Genomic DNA, 18960 nt, shown 5'->3' on the forward strand with positions numbered 1-18960 from the left:
GCCAAAACATGATCCATAAAATACTCGTATCAGCATTGCATTGTAAACAATGTATTTTTTTCATCTACTAGGTGGTGAATAAGAGTGCTAAACAACCCTCCTCATTGGCTCATTTAACTTAATGGCAGTGTTGCCCTGTTTGACAAAGTTGTTGACCAAGCCCTCCAAAACAAGAAAAAAAAACTTCATTCACATGTCGTGCTCCAAAACAAACCATCACACCTTATCATAAGCTTCCTCGAGGTCAATTTTGAAAATAACCACACCCATCTTCATGTTACCCATGAATAGTGTCATGCAAAATAACTACACCCATGGTGTAGCCCTCCTCAAAGCCATCGTATGTGTTGGCTGAATGATGTTCAACCACTACCTTACCCCGATTGGGGCCTGCTATTTTGAAAATATTTGGACCTTTAGGCGGCTCATACATAATTCAAACTATACATAGGAAATGTAACTTTGTGGAAATCCAAAAACGTGTGAGAATATTGCCATTAATAATCTCCCAAAAATGATGGTGGAATATAGTGGGAAAACGATCTGAACAAAAGGGTTAACTATGCTCCATCGGAATGCTCGAGTTTATTACCTCATGTTCCGAGAGTTCAACCTCTAAAGTAACATTATCATCCACTTGTAACATAGTATTTCATAATTTTCATCTCATCCACAAAAACCAAGTTCTCAACATGTGGTCCAAAAATATCTTAGTAACAGAACTGATGTAAACTTTCAATGCTTCATCCCCTTCAATATTACCATCATCTTACCAACACTTCCTCTCCTTCGACAATACCAACACCTTCTTTGATATTTGAACTTAAGTTTGCAAACACCGACTAACCCCCTACTACTTAATGAGTAAAGTATTATCAGCTTGTCATATGAATGATTAACATTGATTCATGTTGGCTAGAACCCACTATATATTTACGCAATGATACCAACATTTATGACAAGTCCATTCTAAATGAAGCAACATTTATTAATAGCTCATTTGGCACCCATCATTTGGGTTAGAGTTCATGGAATTCAATTTCGATTTATGAAATCGACATGGTTGGCTATTCCGGAATTGGGTGTAGGAACTCAATATAAGATTCCATAGAGGGATACAAAAGCTAAAACAGATTCGCTTCTTTCAGTTATCATTCCTTTGGATTTCCTATAACCTCCCACCCTGACACATTTCCCCTACCTCCTTTTTCCCTCCTCGCCTCCACTTCGTCCCCATGTTGTCCAGCTGCCCCATTGCTAGCGAGAATTCTCGGTGAGCTGACTCACCTCTTTCTCCACTCCTCTCTTCCCCGACCCCAATTCTTTCAGAACCTCAGGTTTCTACTATGTAATCTTGTTTAGACACCGATGAGTGTTGTAGAACTTCACCTCCTTCCAAGGGTAAGTCTCCGCCTCCGCCTACACCTCTCCTCTCATCACCTCTCTCTCTCTCTCACACATACACACACACATACACATGTTATCCTTTTCTTGAACCCTCACCCTAGCCTCACCCCAATCACTAGTTCAGCAATACATCCCTCTAATGCCCACCGGATCCGAACATCTCACATTGCCAACCTTTTATGTATTCTGATCATTTATTGTTGTTGTGAACCTTTGTTGTGTTGCAAATAGTGAACCTTTTGACAAAGTTAGCATTTTGAAGTTGTCCTTTGGTTTTATTTTACATGTGAACCGACATGGTTCAGCTTAATGCACAATGCGGGTATACGTCTAAGTAGTAGAGGTTTCGAGTTATGTTCTTCCTCATTTTAGCGTTGGTTAGGGCATGTTTGGTTGCATGAATCCCCCTCAGCCCGCCCCGGTGATGCAATTCTGGCCCGTTTGGTTGTCTACGCTAGCGTGTTGGCCTGCATCGCATCAAACTTAAAGCATTCCAAAGCCTGGCTCCATAGGAATAGTTGAATCGGCCGTTTCCAGCGAGCCTGGCCTGAGCGAGCACAGAGAGGCCATGCGGCTGCAGCCGACTACAAGTGTGGGAGCACGTGAGAGAAGGCGCATTGTTTCCTGGAGCCGCGCCATAAATCCCCTCACCCCTATCTCAATCCTCACTTTCCCCTCTCCCCACTCTCTCATAGGTGGTGGAGAGCATTATAGGGGAAAAGATTTGGATAGCGAGCACTAACGGCAACCACCAGCTTCATCATCGCTTTATCTTCCCTCCGCCAATTCCTATTCAATGGTAGTAAGCCTTGTCTCCCTGATTTAGGATTTGATTTGCGGTGTATTTAGGCATGGATTTAAACTTCGTGCATTCGATTAGGATTTGATTTGGGGTATCAGTTAAGAGCATGATTTGGTCATCCATTTTGGTGTCCATTTAGGGTGTCAGGTAAGGGGTTGATTTGGGGTCTAGGGATCCATTTCAGTGTTGAAGTCCGGCCAGATTTGGGTGTTGACATACATATAGATTTTGTTGACTTCCTATGTACATATGTAGTCAATATAGGGTCAGATCTTGGTGAGTTGCCATGTCGATATAGGGTCAGATTTTGGACGATTACCATGTCAATTTAGGGTTAGATTGTTAAATAAAAGCTCCATTGGTATTGTTCAGTTGTTCAATGTAGTGCTCTACCGAGAAGCTTGTCCTTGGCAATGCTGCTGAGGGCAACTGCCTGAAGGGCAAGGTGGTGGTAGAGGGCAACTGATCAAAGGAAAAGGAGGCGGAGGAGGGCAGCACTGCTAAGAGGCTTATGTCAGGTCGAGGAATTACGGTCATTTCCACGAGGAGTCAATTCCATCGCACTTCTGCAAGATCATTCAAGCAACTAAGTTGGAGTGTCTGTCGATCCCCTGTGACTTCAGCAAGTACATGTACATCGTCCCACCAGAAGTCATTATGAGGGCGAACACCGGTTGTGCCAGCAGAATCATTATAACCCACAAGTATAGGGGATCGCAACAGTTTTTGAGGGTAGAGTATTCAACCCAAATTTATTGATTCGACACAACGGGAGCCAAAGAATATTCTCAAGTATTAACAGTTGAGTTGTCAATTCAACCGCACCTGAAAGACTTAATATCTGCAGCAAAGTATTTAGTAGCAAAGTAATATGATAGTAGCGGCAACGGTAGCAAAAGTAACAGTAGCAGTTTTGTAGTGATTGTAACAAAGGCAACGAAAAAGTAACTAAGCAAAGATCAATATGTGAAAATCTCGTAGGCAATGGATCAGTGATGGATAATTATGTCGGATGCGATTCCTCATGCAATGGTTATAACATAGGGTGACACAGAACTAGCTCCAGATCATCGATGTAATGTAGGCATGTATTCCGAATATAGTCATACGTGCTTATGGAAAAGAACTTGCATGACATCTTTTGTCCTACCCTCCCGTGGCAGCGGAGTCTTATTGGAAACTAAGGGATATTAAGGCCTCCTTTTAATAGAGTACCGGACCAAAGCATTAACACTTAGTGAATACATGAACTCCTTAAACTACGGTCATCACCGGTAAGTATCCCGATTATTGTCACTTTGGGGTTAATGGATCATAACACATGATAGGTGACTATAGACTTGCAAGATAGGATCAAGAACTCACATATATTCATGAAAAAATAATAGGTTCAGATCTGAAATCATGGCACTCGGGCCCTAGTGACAAGCATCAAGCATAGCAAAGTCATAGCAACATCAATCTCAGAACATAGTGGATACTAGGGATCAAACCCTAACAAAACTAACTCGATTACATGATAAATCTCATCCAACCCATCACCGTCCAGCAAGCCTACGATGGAATTACTCACGCACGGCGGTGAGCATCATGAAATTGGTGATGGAGGAAGGTTGATGATGACGATGGCACCGGATTCCCCTCTTCGGAGCCCTGAACGGACTCCAGATCAGCCCTCCTGAGAGAGATTAGGTCTTGGCGGCGGCTCCGTATCGTAAAATGCGATGAATCCTTCTTCCTGATTTTTTTCTCCCTGAACATGAATATATAGAGTTGGAGTTGAGGTCGGTGGAGCATCAGGGGACCCACGAGGCAGGGGGGTAGGCGCGCCCCCACCCTCGTGGACAGGGTGTGGGCTGATACGTCTCCAACGTATCTATAATTTTTTTATTGTTCCATGCTATTATATTATCAACCTTGGATGTTTATATGCATTTATATGCTATTTTATATGATTTTTGGGACTAACCTATTAACCTAGATCCCAGTGCCAGTTTCTGTTTTTTCCTTGTTTTAGAGTATCGCAGAAAAGGAAAATCAAACGCAGTCCAATTGACCTAAAACTTCACGGAACTTATTTTTGGAACGGAAGCAATCCAGGAGACTTGGAGTAGACGTTAGGGAAGCCTCGAGGGAGGCACGAGGCAAAGAGGCACGCCCTACCCCTTGGGCGTGCCCCCCACCCTCGTGGGCCCCTCGTGGCTTCCCTGACCGACTTCTTTCGCCTATATATGTCCATATACCCTAAAAACATGAGAGACGAGAATAGATCGGGAGTTCCACCGCCAGAAGCCTCCATAGCCAACGAAAACCAATCTAGACCCGTTCCGGCACCCTGTCGGAGGGGGAATCCCTCTCCAGTGGCCATTTTCATAATCCCGGTGCTCTCCATGACGAGGAGGGAGTAGTTCTCCCTCGAGGCTGAGGGTATGTACCAATAGCTATGTGTTTGATCTCTCTCTCTCTCTCGTGTTCTTGAGGTGATACGATCTTGATGTATCACGAGCTTTGCTATTATAGTTGGATGTTATGATGTTTCTCCCCCTCTACTCTCTTGTGATGAATTGAGTTTTCCATTTGAAGTTGTCTTATCGGATTGAGTCTTTAAGGATTTGAGAACACTTTATGTATGTCTTGCACGTTCTTATCTGTGGTGACAATGGGATATCATGTGATCCACTTGATGTATGTTTTGGTGATCAACTTGCGAGTTCCGTGACCACGTGAACTTATGCATAGGGGTTGGCACACATTTTCGTCTTGACTCTCTGGTAGAAACTTTGGGGCACTCTTTGAAGTTCTTTGTGTTGGTTGAATAGATGAATCTGAGATTGTGTGATGCATATCATATAATCATACCCACGGATACTTGAGGTGACATTGGAGTATCTAGGTGACATTAGGGTTTTGGTTGATTAGTGTCTTAAGGTGTTATTCTAGTACGAACTCTATGATAGATTGAACAGAAAGAATAGCTTCATGTTATTTTACTACGGACTCTTGAATAGATCGATCAGAAAGGATAACTTTGAGGTGGTTTCGTACCCTACCATAATCTCTTCGTTTGTTCTCCGCTATTAGTGACTTTGGAGTGACTCTTTGTTGCATGTTGAGGTATAGTTATATGATCCAATTATGTTATTATTGTTGAGAGAACTTTCACTAGTGAAAGTATGAACCCTAGGCCTTGTTTCAACACATTGCAATACCGTTTGTGCTCACTTTTATCATTAGTTACCTTGCTGTTTTCATATTTTCAGATTACAAAAACCTATATCTACCATCCATATTGCACTTGTATCACCATCTCTTTGCCGAACTAGTGCACCTATACAATTTACCAATGTATTGGGTGTGTTGGGGACACAAGAGACTCTTTGTTATTTGGTTGCAGGGTTGTTTGAGAGAGACCATCTTCATCCTACGCCTTCCACGGATTGATTAACCTTAGGTCATCCACTTGAGGGAAATTTGCTACTGTCCTACAAACCTCTGCACTTGGAGGCCCAACAACGTCTACAAGAAGAAGGTTGTGTAGTAGACATCATGGGCCCCCTCATGTTGATTCTTTCGCCAGTATTTTTTATATATTCCAAAAATATTCTCCGTTGATTTTTAGGTCATTCCGAGGACTTTTATTTCTGCACAAAAATAACACCATGACAATTCTGCTGAAAACAACGTCAGTCCGGGTTAGTTCCATTCAAATCATGCAAGTTAGAGTCCAAAATAAGGGCAAAAGTGTTTGGAGAAGTAGATACTATGGAGATGTATCAACTCCCCCAAGTTTAAACCTTTGCTTGTCCTCAAGCAATTCAGTTGATAAACTGAAAGTGACAAAGAAAAACTTTTACAAACTCGGTTTGCTCTTGTTGTTGTAAATATGTAAAGCCAGCATTCAAGATTTCAGCAAAGATTATGAACTAACCATATTCACAATAACATTTAGGTCTCATGTTTACTCATATCAATGGCATAATCAACTAGCGAGCAATAATAATAAATCTCGGACGACAACACTTTCTCAAAACAATCATAATATGATATAACAAGATGGTATCTCGCTAGCCCTTTTGAGACTGCAAAACATAAATGCAGAGCATCTTTAAAGATCAAGGGCTGACTGGAAATTGTAATTCATGGTAAAAGAGATCCAGTCACAGTCATACTCAATGTAAACTAATAGTAATACATGCAAATCATAGCGGTGCTCTCCAACTGGTGCTTTTTAATAAGAGGATGATGACTCAGCATAAAAGTAAATAGATAGGCCCTTCTCAGAGGGAAGCAGGGATTTGTAGAGGTGCCAGAACTCGATTTTGAAATAGAGATGAATAATATTTTGAGCGGTATACTTTCCTTGTCAACATAACAACCGAGAGATCTCGATATCTTCCATGCTACACACATTATAGGCGGTTCCCAAGCAGAATGGTAAAGTTTATACTCCCCCACCACCAACAAGCATCAATCCATGGCTTGCCCGAAACAATGGGTGCCTCCAACTAACAACAATCTTGGGGCAGTTTTGTTTGCAATTATTTTGATTTGGTTTGAGCATGGGACTGGGCATCCCGGTGACCAGCCATTTTCTCGTGAGTGAGGAGCGGAGTCCACTCCTCTTGACAATAACCCGCCTAGCATGGAAGATACAGACAACCCTAGTTGATACATGATCTATTCGAGCATACAAAACAGAATTTCATTTGAAGGTTTAGAGTTTGGCACATACAAATTTACTTGGAACGGCAGGTAGATACCGCATATAGGAAGGTATAGTGGACTCATATGGATTTTGGGGTTTATGGAATTGGATGCACAAGCAGTATTCCCGCTTAGTACAAGTGAAGGCTAGAAAGAGACTGGGAAGCGACCAGCTAGAGAGAGACAACAGTCATGAACATGCACTAAAATTAATCAACACTGAATGCAGGCATGAGTAGGATATAATTCACCATGAACATAAATATCGTAGAGGCTATGTTGATTTTGTTTCAACTACATGCGTGAACATGTGCCAAGTCAAACCACTCGAATCATTCAAAGGAGGATACCACCTATCATACCACATCACAACCATTTTAATAGCATGTTGGCACGCAAGGTAAACCATTATAAACTCCTAGAAAATTAAGCATGGCATGAGCAACTATAATCTCTAATTGTCATTGCAAACATGTTTCATTCATAATAGGCTGAATCAGGAACGATGAACTAATCATATTTACAAAAACCAGAGAGGTCGAGTTCATACCAGCTTCTCTCATCTCAATCAGTCCACCATATATCGTCATTATTGCCTTTCACTTGCACGACCGAACGGTGTGGATAATAATAATAGTGCACGTGCATTGGACTAAGCTGGAATCTGCAAGCATTCAAACAAGGGAGAAGACAAGGTAATAAGGGCTCTCTGTTAGATCAACAATAATGCATATGAGAGCCACTCAACATTTTCATCATGGTCTTCTCCTCTCGGCCCCAAAGAAAAGGAAAAGAAACAAAACTATTTACATGGGAAAGCTCCCAACAAGCAAAAGAAGAACGAGAAATATTTTTGGGTTTTCTTTTTAATTACTACTACTACAAGCATGGAAAGTAAACTAGCTAAAAGCTACCACTAATTTTTTTGGTTTTTCTTAAGGTTTTTAGAACACACAAGAAGAAAGCTTAAAAAGGAAATTAAACTAGCATGGATATTACAATGAAAAAGTATGAGCACCGACAACTGGCATGAGTGTGTGAACATGAATGTAAAGTCAGTGAGAAATACATACTCCCCAAGCTTAGGCTTTTGGCCTAAGTTGGTCTATGCCCACGGATCGAAGCTGCCCTCTCCGGTGTACCGAGGAGGATCCTCAGGGTGCCACATGTTAGCGATCTCCTCCGGATCCCATTGATAAACAGACTGACGGTGAGGGTCAAGTGGTGGCTCCGGTTTGGGCTCTGGAGCTGATGTCAGGCTCCGGTGGGCATGGATGGCCTCCGGCAGAACAAGGTACATTCCTGAAAATATGTGGAACAAAGAAGGAGCAGGCAAGGTAATAGTCTCAAAGTAGTCTTTATCAAATATCAGTCTATAGTTAAATAGCTTCTTCTTATTCTTAACAATAAAATCATGTGCTACCATACTCTTATAACCTAGAAAATATGAGGCAACAACTTTTCCTCTTTCTCATAATGCCTAATAGGTATGTTAAAGTGTGCAACAAGGCGCGAGGCGAAGATGCCTCCTAAGACGGGACCCTTTGTGCGGTTCAGATTTAACAGTGTAGCAACAATAGCGTCTAAACTAAAAGTGGTATCACGACACAAAGCATGGCGCAAAATAACAATATCAGGGGCACTAAGATTTCCACAGTTCCTGCGACCAATTAAGCATCTACTAGCAAATATTGCGAAGTAACGTAGAACAGGAAAATGTATGCTAGTGATTCTTGCATCGGAAACTTTCCTCATTTCCCCTACAGCAATCATATCAATAAATCCCTCCACATCATTATGATGTGGTTACTCTATGCTTCCCACAAAGGGTATCCTACAAACCCAGCAAAAATCATAACGCAACATCTCCTTATGCTCATCATATAAATAAAATTCCACCGAAGGTGGCGATCTCCTAGCACAGAAATGAAAATTGTGCAAAAAAATATTGGTGAGTAGGAGATACTGTTCACAGGTCGTGGAGGAAGTCGGTGAGGCCTACATTCTCAGTCGAATAATAAAAATCTTCATAAATCCTGACTTCTCTCAAGAACTCATCACAAGGCCATTCACACGGCCGAACCTTCGCAGTGCGAGGGTGGTTATATTTGGGCTTCTTATTTTCTTCATTTTGCTTATCCTTCGAGCTTCGGCTTGAAGAGCCCCTCAAAAATCTCTTCATCTTATTCTAAAAATTTCTGAAATTTTTAGTAACTCAAAAGTAAAAATGAACCAAACTCAACAAGATTGATAGCAACTACTCCTACAAGTGCATAGAGGCCACATTATGCATTAAAACTACTTTTGACCACATAAATGTGACATGCAAGCTCAAGAATAGGGTCACCTAAGCAGCAAAAATTTGCAATAAATAAAGCACTAGAACAAAAAAAATTGGACCATTGGAGGAGTCACATACCGAGGAACAATCCCCCAAAGCAGTTTTGTGAATGGAGCTTTGAGTAAGGAGATCGAAAATGGCAGCAAGATGAGCTAGAACTCGGGTTTGAGCTGGTGAATGATTTTTTCTAGAGAAAGACGAAGTGTGTGGGTGCAAGAATAAGTGGAGGGGGCCCATGTGGGGTCCACGTGGCAGGGGGCATGCCCAGGGGGGTAGGGCATGCTACCTCTTGAGCACTATGTTGGTTTTCCCTTGAAGAGGAAAGCGTGATGCAGCAAAGTAGTGTAGGTATTTCCCTTAGTTTTTGAGAACCAAGGTATCAATCCAGTAGGAGACCACGCTCAAGTCCCACGCACCTACACAAACAAATAAGAATCTCTCAACCAATGCGATAAAGGGGTTGTCCAGCCCTTCACAGTCACTTACGAGAGTGAGATCTGATAGATATGATAAGATAATATTTTTGGTATTTTTATGATAAAGAGAAATAAAGATGCAAAGTAAAATAAACTGCAAAGGAAATAACTAAGTATTGGAAGATTAATATGATGGAAGATAGACCTGAGGGCCATAGGTTTCACTAGTGGCTTCTCTCAAGAGCATAAGTATTACGGTGGGTAAACAAATTACTGTCGAGCAATTGATAGGATTGAGCATAGTTATGAGAATATCTAGGTATGATCATGTATATAGGCATCACGTCCGAGACAAGTAGACCGAAACGATTATGCATCTACTACTATTACTCCACACTTCGACCGCTATCCAGCATGCATCTAGAGTATCAAGTTCATAAGAACAGAGCAATGCTTTAAGGAAGATGACATGATGTATAGGGATAAACTCATGCAATATGATATAAACCCCATCTTTTTATCCTCGATGGCAATAATATAGTACGTGTCGGTTCCCTTTATGTCACTGGGATCGAGCACCGTAAGATTGAACCCGAAGCTAAGCACTTCTCCCATTGCAAGAAAGATCAATCTGGTAGGCCAAACCAAACTGATAATTCAAAGAGAATTGAAAAGATAAACCAATCATACATAAAAGAATTCAGAGGAGAATCAAATATTGTTCATAGATAATCTGGATCATAAACCCACAATTCATCGGATCTCGACAAACACACCGCAAAAGAAGATCGCATCGAATAGATCTCCAAGAGAATCGAGGAGAACTTTGTATTGAGATCCAAAGAGAGAGAAGAAGCCATCTAGCTAATAACTATGGACATGTAGGTCTGAAGTAAACTACTCACACATCACCGGAGAGGCCATGGAGTTAATGTAGAGGCCCTCCGTGATCAATGCCCCATTCGGTGGAGCTCCGGAAAAGGCCCTAAGATGGGATCTCTCGGCTATAGAAGGTTGCGGCGGTGGAATTAGGTTTTCGTGGTGCCCCTGGATGTTTGGGGGGTACGTGGACTTATATAGGAGGAAGAAATACATCGGTGGAGCAACGGAGGGCCCACGAGGGTGGAGGGCGCGCCCGGGGGGGTAGGCGCGCCCCCTGCCTCGTGCCTTCCTCCCTTGTTTCTTGACGGCCACTCCAAGTCTCCTGGATCACGTTTGTTGAGAAAATCATGTTCCCAAAGGTTTCATTCCGTTTGGACTCCGTTTGATATTTCTTTTTTTTGAAACCCTAAAATAGGCAAAAAACAAAAATTTGGGTTGGGCCTCCGGTTAGTAGGTTGGTCCCTAAAATGATATAAAAGTGTAAAATAAAGCTCATCAACATCCAAAATAAATAATATAATAGCATGGAGCAATCAAAAATTATAGATACGTTGGAGACGTATCAAGCATCCCCAAGCTTAATTCCTGCTCGTCCTCGAGTAGGTAAATGATAAAAGAAGAATTTTTGATGTGGAATGCTTTCTAACATATTTATCAATGTAATTTTTCTTTATTGTGGCATGAATGTTCAAATCTGAAAGATTCAAGATAAAAGTTTGATATTGACATAAAAATAATAATACTTCAAGCATACTAACTAAGAAATTATGTCTTCTCAAAATAACATGGCCAAAGAATGTTATCCCTACAAAATCATATAGTCTGGCCATGCTCTATCTTCACCACACAAAATATTTAAATCATGCACAACCCCGATGACAAGCCAAGCAATTGTTTCATACTTTTGATGTTCTCAAAATTTTTCAATCTTCATGCAATATATGAGCGTGAGCCATGGATATAGCACTATGGTGGAATAGAATGGTGGTTGTGGAGAAGACAAAAAGGAGAAGATAGTCTCACATCAACTAGGCATATCAACGGGCTATGGAGATGCCCATTAATAGATATCAATGTGAGTGAGTAGGGATTGCCATGCAACGGATGCACTAGAGCTATAAGTATATGAAAACTCAACAAAAGAAACTAAGTGGGTGTGCATCCAACTTGCTTGCTCACGAAGACCTAGGGCATTTTGAGGAAGCCCATCATTGGAATATACAAGCCAAGTTCTATAATGAAAATTCCCAGTAGTATATGAAAGTGATATCATAGGAGGCTCTCTATATGAAGAACATGGTGCTACTTTGAAGCACAAGTGTGTAAAAGGATAGTAGCATTGTCCCTTCTCTCTTTTTCTCTCATTTTTTTATTTGGGCATGCTTTTCTTTTTTCTTTTTGGCCTCTTTTCTCTCTCTCTCTTTTTTTCGTCCGGAGTCTCATCCCGACTTGTGGGGGAATCATAGTCTCCATCATCCTTTCCTCACTTGGGACAATGCTATAATAATGATTATCATCACACTTTATTTACTTACAACTCAAGAATTACAACTCAATACTTAGAACAAAATATGACTCTATGTGAATGCCTCCGGCGGTGTACCGGGATGTGCAATGATGCAAGAGTGACATGTATGCAGAATTATGAATGGTGGCTTTGCCACAACTACGATATTAACTACATGATCATGCAAGCAATATGACAATGATGAAGCGTGTCATAATAACGGAACGGTGTAAAGTTGCATGGCAATATATCTTGGAATGGCTATGGTAATACCATAATAGGTAGGTATGGTGGCTGTTTTGAGGAAGGTATATGGTGGGTGTATGGTACCCGCGAAAGTTGCGCGGTACTAGAGAGGCTAGCAATGGTGGAAGGGTGAGAGTGCGTATAATCCATGGACTCAACATTAGTCATAAAGAACTCACATACTTATTGCAAAAATCTATTAGTTATCAAAACAAAGTATTACGCGCATGCTCCTAGGGGGATAGATTGGTAGGAAAAGACCATCGCTCGTCCCCGACCGCCACTCATAAGGAATACAATCAATAAATAAATCATGCTCCGACTTCATCACATAACGGTTCACCATATGTGCATGCTACGGGAATCACAAACTTCAACACAAGTATTTCTCAAATTCACAACTACTCAACTAGCATGACTCTAATATCACCATCTCCATATCTCAAAACAATTATCAAGTATCAGACTTCTCATAGTATTCAATGCACTTATATGGAAGTTTTTATTATTGCCATGTTGTTCTAAAGGACTCTCAAAATAATATAAGTGAAGCATGAGAGAACAATAGTTTCTATAAAACAAATCCGCCGCCGTGCTCTAAAAGATATAAGTGAATCACTAGAGCAAAAACTATATAGCTCAAAAGATATAAGTGAAGCACATAGAGTATTCTAATAAATTTCAAATTATGTGAGTCTCTCTCAAAAGGTGTGTACAGCAAGGATGATTGTGTTAAACTAGAAAGCAAAGACTCAAATCATACAAGATGCTCCAAGAAAAACACATATCATGTGGTGAATAAAAATATAGCTCCAAGTAAAGTTACCGATAGACGAAGACGAAAGAGGGGATGCCTTCCGGGGCATCCCCAAGCTTAGGCTTTTTGGTGGCCTTGAATTTTACCTTGGGGTGCCATGGGCATCCCCAAGCTTAGGCTCTTGCCACTCCTTATTCCATAATCCATCAAATCTTTACCCAAAACTTGAAAAACTTCACAACACAAAACTCAAAATAGAAAATCTCGTGAGCTCCATTAGCGAAAGAAAACAAAACACCACTTCAAGGTACTGTAATGAACTCATTATTTATTTATATTGGTGTTAAACCTACTTTATTCCAACTTCTCTATGGTTTATAAACTCTTTTACTAGCCATAGATTCATCAAAATTATCAAATAACACAAGAAAAACAGAATCTATCAAAAACAGAACAATCTGTAGCTAACACAAGTTCTGGAACCCCAAAAATTCTAAAATAAATTGCTGGACGTGAGGAATTTATCTATTAATCATCTGCAAAAAGAATTAACTAAATATCACCTTCCAAATAAAAATGGTAGCGATTCTCGTGAGCGCTAAAGTTTCTATTTTCTACAGCAGGATCAAAAAGACTTTCCCCAAGTCTTCCAACGGTTCTACTCGGAACAAACACTAATTAAACACAAAAAAACAACCAAAACAGGGCTAGATAAATTATTTATTTCTAAACAGGATCAAAAAATAAGGAATAAAAATAAAATGGGGTTGCCTCCCAACGAGCGCTATCATTTAACGCCCCTAGCTAGGCATAAAAGCGAAGATAGATCTAGCTATTGCCATCTTTGGTAGGCAATCCATAACTGGCTCTCATTATAGATTCATATAGTAATTTAATTTTCTTTCTAGGGAAGTGTTCCATGCCTTTTCTTAATGGAAATTGGAATCTAATATTCTCTTCCTTCATATCAATAATTGCACCAATCGTTCTAAGGAAAGGTCTACCAAGAATAATAGGACATGAAGGATTGCAATCTATATCAAGAACAATGAAATATAAGGGCACATAGTTCCTATTTGTAACAATAAGAACATCATGGCAATTCTTCCCATAGGTTTCTTAATAGTGGAATCCTCAAGGTGCAAGTTTAAAGAACAATCATCAAAATCACGGAAACCTAGCAAATCACATCATGTTTTCGGAATCGTGGAAACACTAGCACCCAAATCACACAAAGCATAACACTCATGATCTTTAATTTTAATTTTTATTGTATGTTCCCACTCATCATAAAGTTTTCTAGGGATAGAAACTTCCAACTCAAGTTTTTCTTCATATGATTGCATCAAAGCATCAACGATATGTTTAGTAAAAGCTTTATTTTGACTATAAGCATGAGGAGAATTTAGCACGGATTGTAACAAGGAAATACAATCTATCAAAGATCAATTATCATAATTAAGTTCCTTGAAATTCAAAATAGTGGGTTCATTACTATTTAAAGTTTTAATCTCTTCAATCTCACTTTTATCAATGTTAGCATCAAGATCTAAAAACTCCGAATTTTTTAAATGCCTTCTAGGTAAAGGTGGCTCATCTTCAATCTCATCATTATCAGGATTCATATTGCAAAACAAAGATTTAATAGGAGACACATCAATCACTTTTAGATCTTCATCTTTATTACCATGAAAACTAGAAGAGCACGCCTTCACAAAGTAATCTTTCTTAGCATGCATCCTAGCGGTTCTTTCTTTGCACTCATCAATGGAAATTCTCATGGCTTTGAGAGACTCATTGATATCATGCTTAGGTGGAATAGATCTAAGATTCAAAGGATCAACATCAAGAGAAATTCTATCAATGTTCCTAGCCAACTCATCAATCTTAAGCAATTTTTCTTCAATCAAAGCATTGAAACTCTTTTGCAAAGTAATAAATTCTTTAATATTAGATTCAAAATCAGAGGGCATATTAGTATAATTTCCATAGGAATTGTTGTAGGAATTACCATAATTATTAGAGGAATTACTAGGAAATGGCGTAGAATTAAAATTACCTCTATACGCGTTATTACCAAAATTGTTCCTACCAACAAAAGTCACATCCATAGATTCATTATTATTCTCAATCATGGTAGACAAGGGCATATCATTAGGATCAGTAGGAGCACTCTTATTAGCAAACAATTTCATAAGTTCATCCATCTTTCCACTCAAAACATTAATTTCTTCTATCGCATGCACCTTTTTATTAGCAGATCTTTCGGTGTGCCATTGAGAATAATTAACCATAATATTGTCTAGGAGTTTAGTATATTCTCCTAAAGTGATTTCCATAAAAGTGCCTCCCGCGGCCGAATCTAAAAGATTTCTAGAAGCAAAATTCAATCCGGCATAAAAATTTTGTATAATCATCCAAAGATTCAAACCATGACTAGGGCAATTACGTATCATTAATTTCATCCTCTCCCAAGATTGTGCAACATGTTCATGATCAAGTTGCTTAAAATTCATAATATCGTTTTCTAAGAGAGATGATCCTAGTGGGAGGAAAATACTTAGAGATAAAAGCATCTTTGCACTTATTCCACGAATCAATACTATTTTTAGGCAAAGACAAAAACCAAGATTTAGCATGATCTCTAAGTGAAAAAGGAAATAGCTTCAATTTAACAATATCATTATCCACATCTTTCTTCTTTTGCATATCCCACAAATCAACGAAGCTATTTAGATGGGTAGCAGCATCTTCACTAGGAAGGCCGGAAAACGGATCTTTCATGACAAGATTCAGCAAAGCGGCATTAATTTCACAAGATTCAGCATCGGTAAGAGGAGCAATCGGAGTGCTAATAAAATCATTGTTGTTGGTATTGGTGAAGTCACACAATTTAGTATTATCTTGAGCCATCATGACAAGCAAGCAAACTAACACACAAGCAAACAAAAAGCAAGCGGGCAAAAAGAGGCAAATAGGGAAAGAGAGGGAGGATAGAGAGAGAGGGCGAATAAAACGGCAAGGGTGAAGTGGGGGAGAGGAAAATGAGAGGCAAATGGCAAATAATGTAATGTGGGAGATAAGGATATGTGATGGGTACTTGGTATATTGACTTTTGCGTAGACCTCCCCGGCAACGGCGCCAGAAATCCTTCTTGCTACCTCTTGAGCACTGTGTTGGTTTTCCCCGAAGAGGAAGGGATGATGCAGCAAAGTAGCGTAAGTATTTCCCTCAGTTTTTGAGAACCAAGGTATCAATCTAGTAGGAGGTTGCGCACGCGCGTCCCTAGTACCTGCACAAAACAAATAACTCCTCGCAACCAACACGATAAGGGGTTGTCAATCCCTTCACAGTCACTTACGAGAGTGAGATCTGATAGATATGATAAGATAATTATTTTGGTATTTTTATGATAAATATGCAAAGTAAAATAAAAGCAAACTAAAAAAGCAAAGGAAATAACTAAGTATTGGAAGATTAATATGATGAAGATAGACCCGGGGTTCATAGGTTTCACTAGTGGCTTCTCTCAAGAGCATAAGTATTCTACGGTGGGTGAACGAATTACTGTTGAGCAATTGACAGAATTGAGCATAGTTATGGGAATATCTAGGTATGATCATGTATATATGCATCACATCTGAGACAAGTAGACCGACTCCTGCCTGCATCTACTACTATTACTCCACTCATCGCCCGCTATCCAGCATGCATCTAGAGTATTAAGTTCATGAAAATAGAGTAACGCCTTAAGCAAGATGACATGATGTAGAGGGATAAATTCATGCAATATGATTAAAAAACCATCTTTCTATCCTCGATGGCAACAATACAATATGTGCCTTGCTTCCCCTACTGTCACTGGGAAAGGACACCGCAAGATTGAACCCAAAGCTAAGCACTTCTCCCATTGCAAGAAAGATCAATCTAGTAGGCCAAAACAAACTAATAATTCGAAGAGACTTGCAAAGATAACCAATCATACATAAAAGAATTCAGAGAAGATTCAAATATTGTTCATAGATAGTCTTGGTCATAAACCCATAATTCATCGGTCTCAACAAACACACCGCAAAAAGAAGATTACATCGAATAGATCTCCACAAGAGAGGGGGAGAACGTTGTATTGAGATCCAAAAAGAGAGAAGACATCTAGCTAATAACTATGGACCCGAAGGTCTGAGGTAAACTACTCACACTTCATCGGAGAGGCTATGGTATTGATGTAGAAGCCCTCTGTGATGGATGCCCCCTCCGGCGGACCTTCGGAACAGGCCCCAAGATGGGATCTCGTGGATACAGAAAGTTATGGCGGTGGAATTAGGGTTTTGGCTCCGTATCTGATCGTTTGCGGGTACGTAGGTATATATAGTAGGAAGGAGTACGTTGGTGGAGAAACAGGGGGCCCACGAGGGTGGAGGGCGCGCCTGGGGGGGTAGGCGCGCCCCCTACCTCGTGGGTCCCTTCTTTATTTCTTGACGTAGGGTCCAAGTCTTATGGATCATGTTCGGTGAGAAAATCACGTTCCCGAAGGTTTCATTCTGTTTGGACTCCGTTTGATATTCCTTTTCTTTGAAACCCTAAAATAGGCAAAAAAAAATAGCAATTCTGGGCTGGGCCCTCGGTTAATAGGTTAGTCCCAAAAATAATATGAAAGTGGATAATAAAGCCCAATAATGTCCAAAACAGTAGATAATATAGCATGGAGAAATCAAAAATTATAGATACGTTGGAGACGTATCAGCACGCCCCCCACCCTTGTGGACAGGGTGTGGGCCCCCTCACGTTGATTCTTTCGCCAGTATTTTTTATATATTCCAAAATATTCTCCGTTGATTTTCATGTCATTCCGAGAACTTTTATTTCTGCACAAAAATAACACCATGGCAATTCTGCTGAAAACAGCATCAGTCCGGGTTAGTTCCATTCAAATCATGCAAGTTAGAGTCCAAAACAAGGGCAAAAGTGTTTGGAAAAGTATATATGATGGATACGTATCAAATCACACTCTGGATGGTCAACGATAGGCTCAACCTTGATAAAAGGTTGGTTGGTTTCACCATAGCTCACCAGCTGAAGATTGGATACCTCGTCACCTTCAAGGTGCTGACTCCCATCACCTTCAAGGTGATCGCCTTCAACCTTTCCAATAGCAAGGTGATGGTCATGTGCAAGAAGCACGACGGGGCACTTGTTCCTGTTCGTTAATGTATTTTCATTAGTAGTGATTTTTTGTTTAAAGATATGTGTGGTTAATCCCTAGGGGCATGTCTGTTTAAGACTATCGTTATCATGACTATGGTTTGGCTAATGCTTGTTCAAATTGTTATGTTGTGCCTATGATGAGTGTGTGTGCTAGACCTCACCACTACAACAAGATATTACAACACCGCATGTCTTGTATGTAACTAGACATCAACAGTTTGCATCTAAGTAGTAGCTAGCACTACAAAAAAATACACTTCCGTGATGATACGTGTTTGTCATAGTAGGTCGCGTTTTTTTGTCATGCATGTACATCCATGATGATTTTATGACAGAATCAAGATAGTCATACCTGTGCTGTCATAGAAGTGTTCCATGACATTACCAAAATTATCATCACAGAAGTGTTCACTTCCATGACGATAAATTGTGCGTCACAGAAGTGCTTTCGTCAAGGGTGACCGACACGTGGCATCCACTGTAACGGAACGTCGTTAAGCTATCGGGTCGGGTTTTGGATCCGATAACCCGTTAACAGACCAATGGGGATTTTCCACGTGTAAAATCATCATTGGCTGGAGGAAACACGTGTCGGCTCATCGTTGGGACAGATGTCATCCACTCATTGGACGGAAGGCGCCTATGATACGTCGACACGTGGCATGGCCCAACAGAGGCCCATTCCTGTGAAAA

The sequence above is a fragment of the Triticum dicoccoides genome, chromosome 3A (genome assembly GCF_002162155.2).
Source record: "Triticum dicoccoides isolate Atlit2015 ecotype Zavitan chromosome 3A, WEW_v2.0, whole genome shotgun sequence".
Taxonomy (NCBI): domain Eukaryota; kingdom Viridiplantae; phylum Streptophyta; class Magnoliopsida; order Poales; family Poaceae; genus Triticum; species Triticum dicoccoides.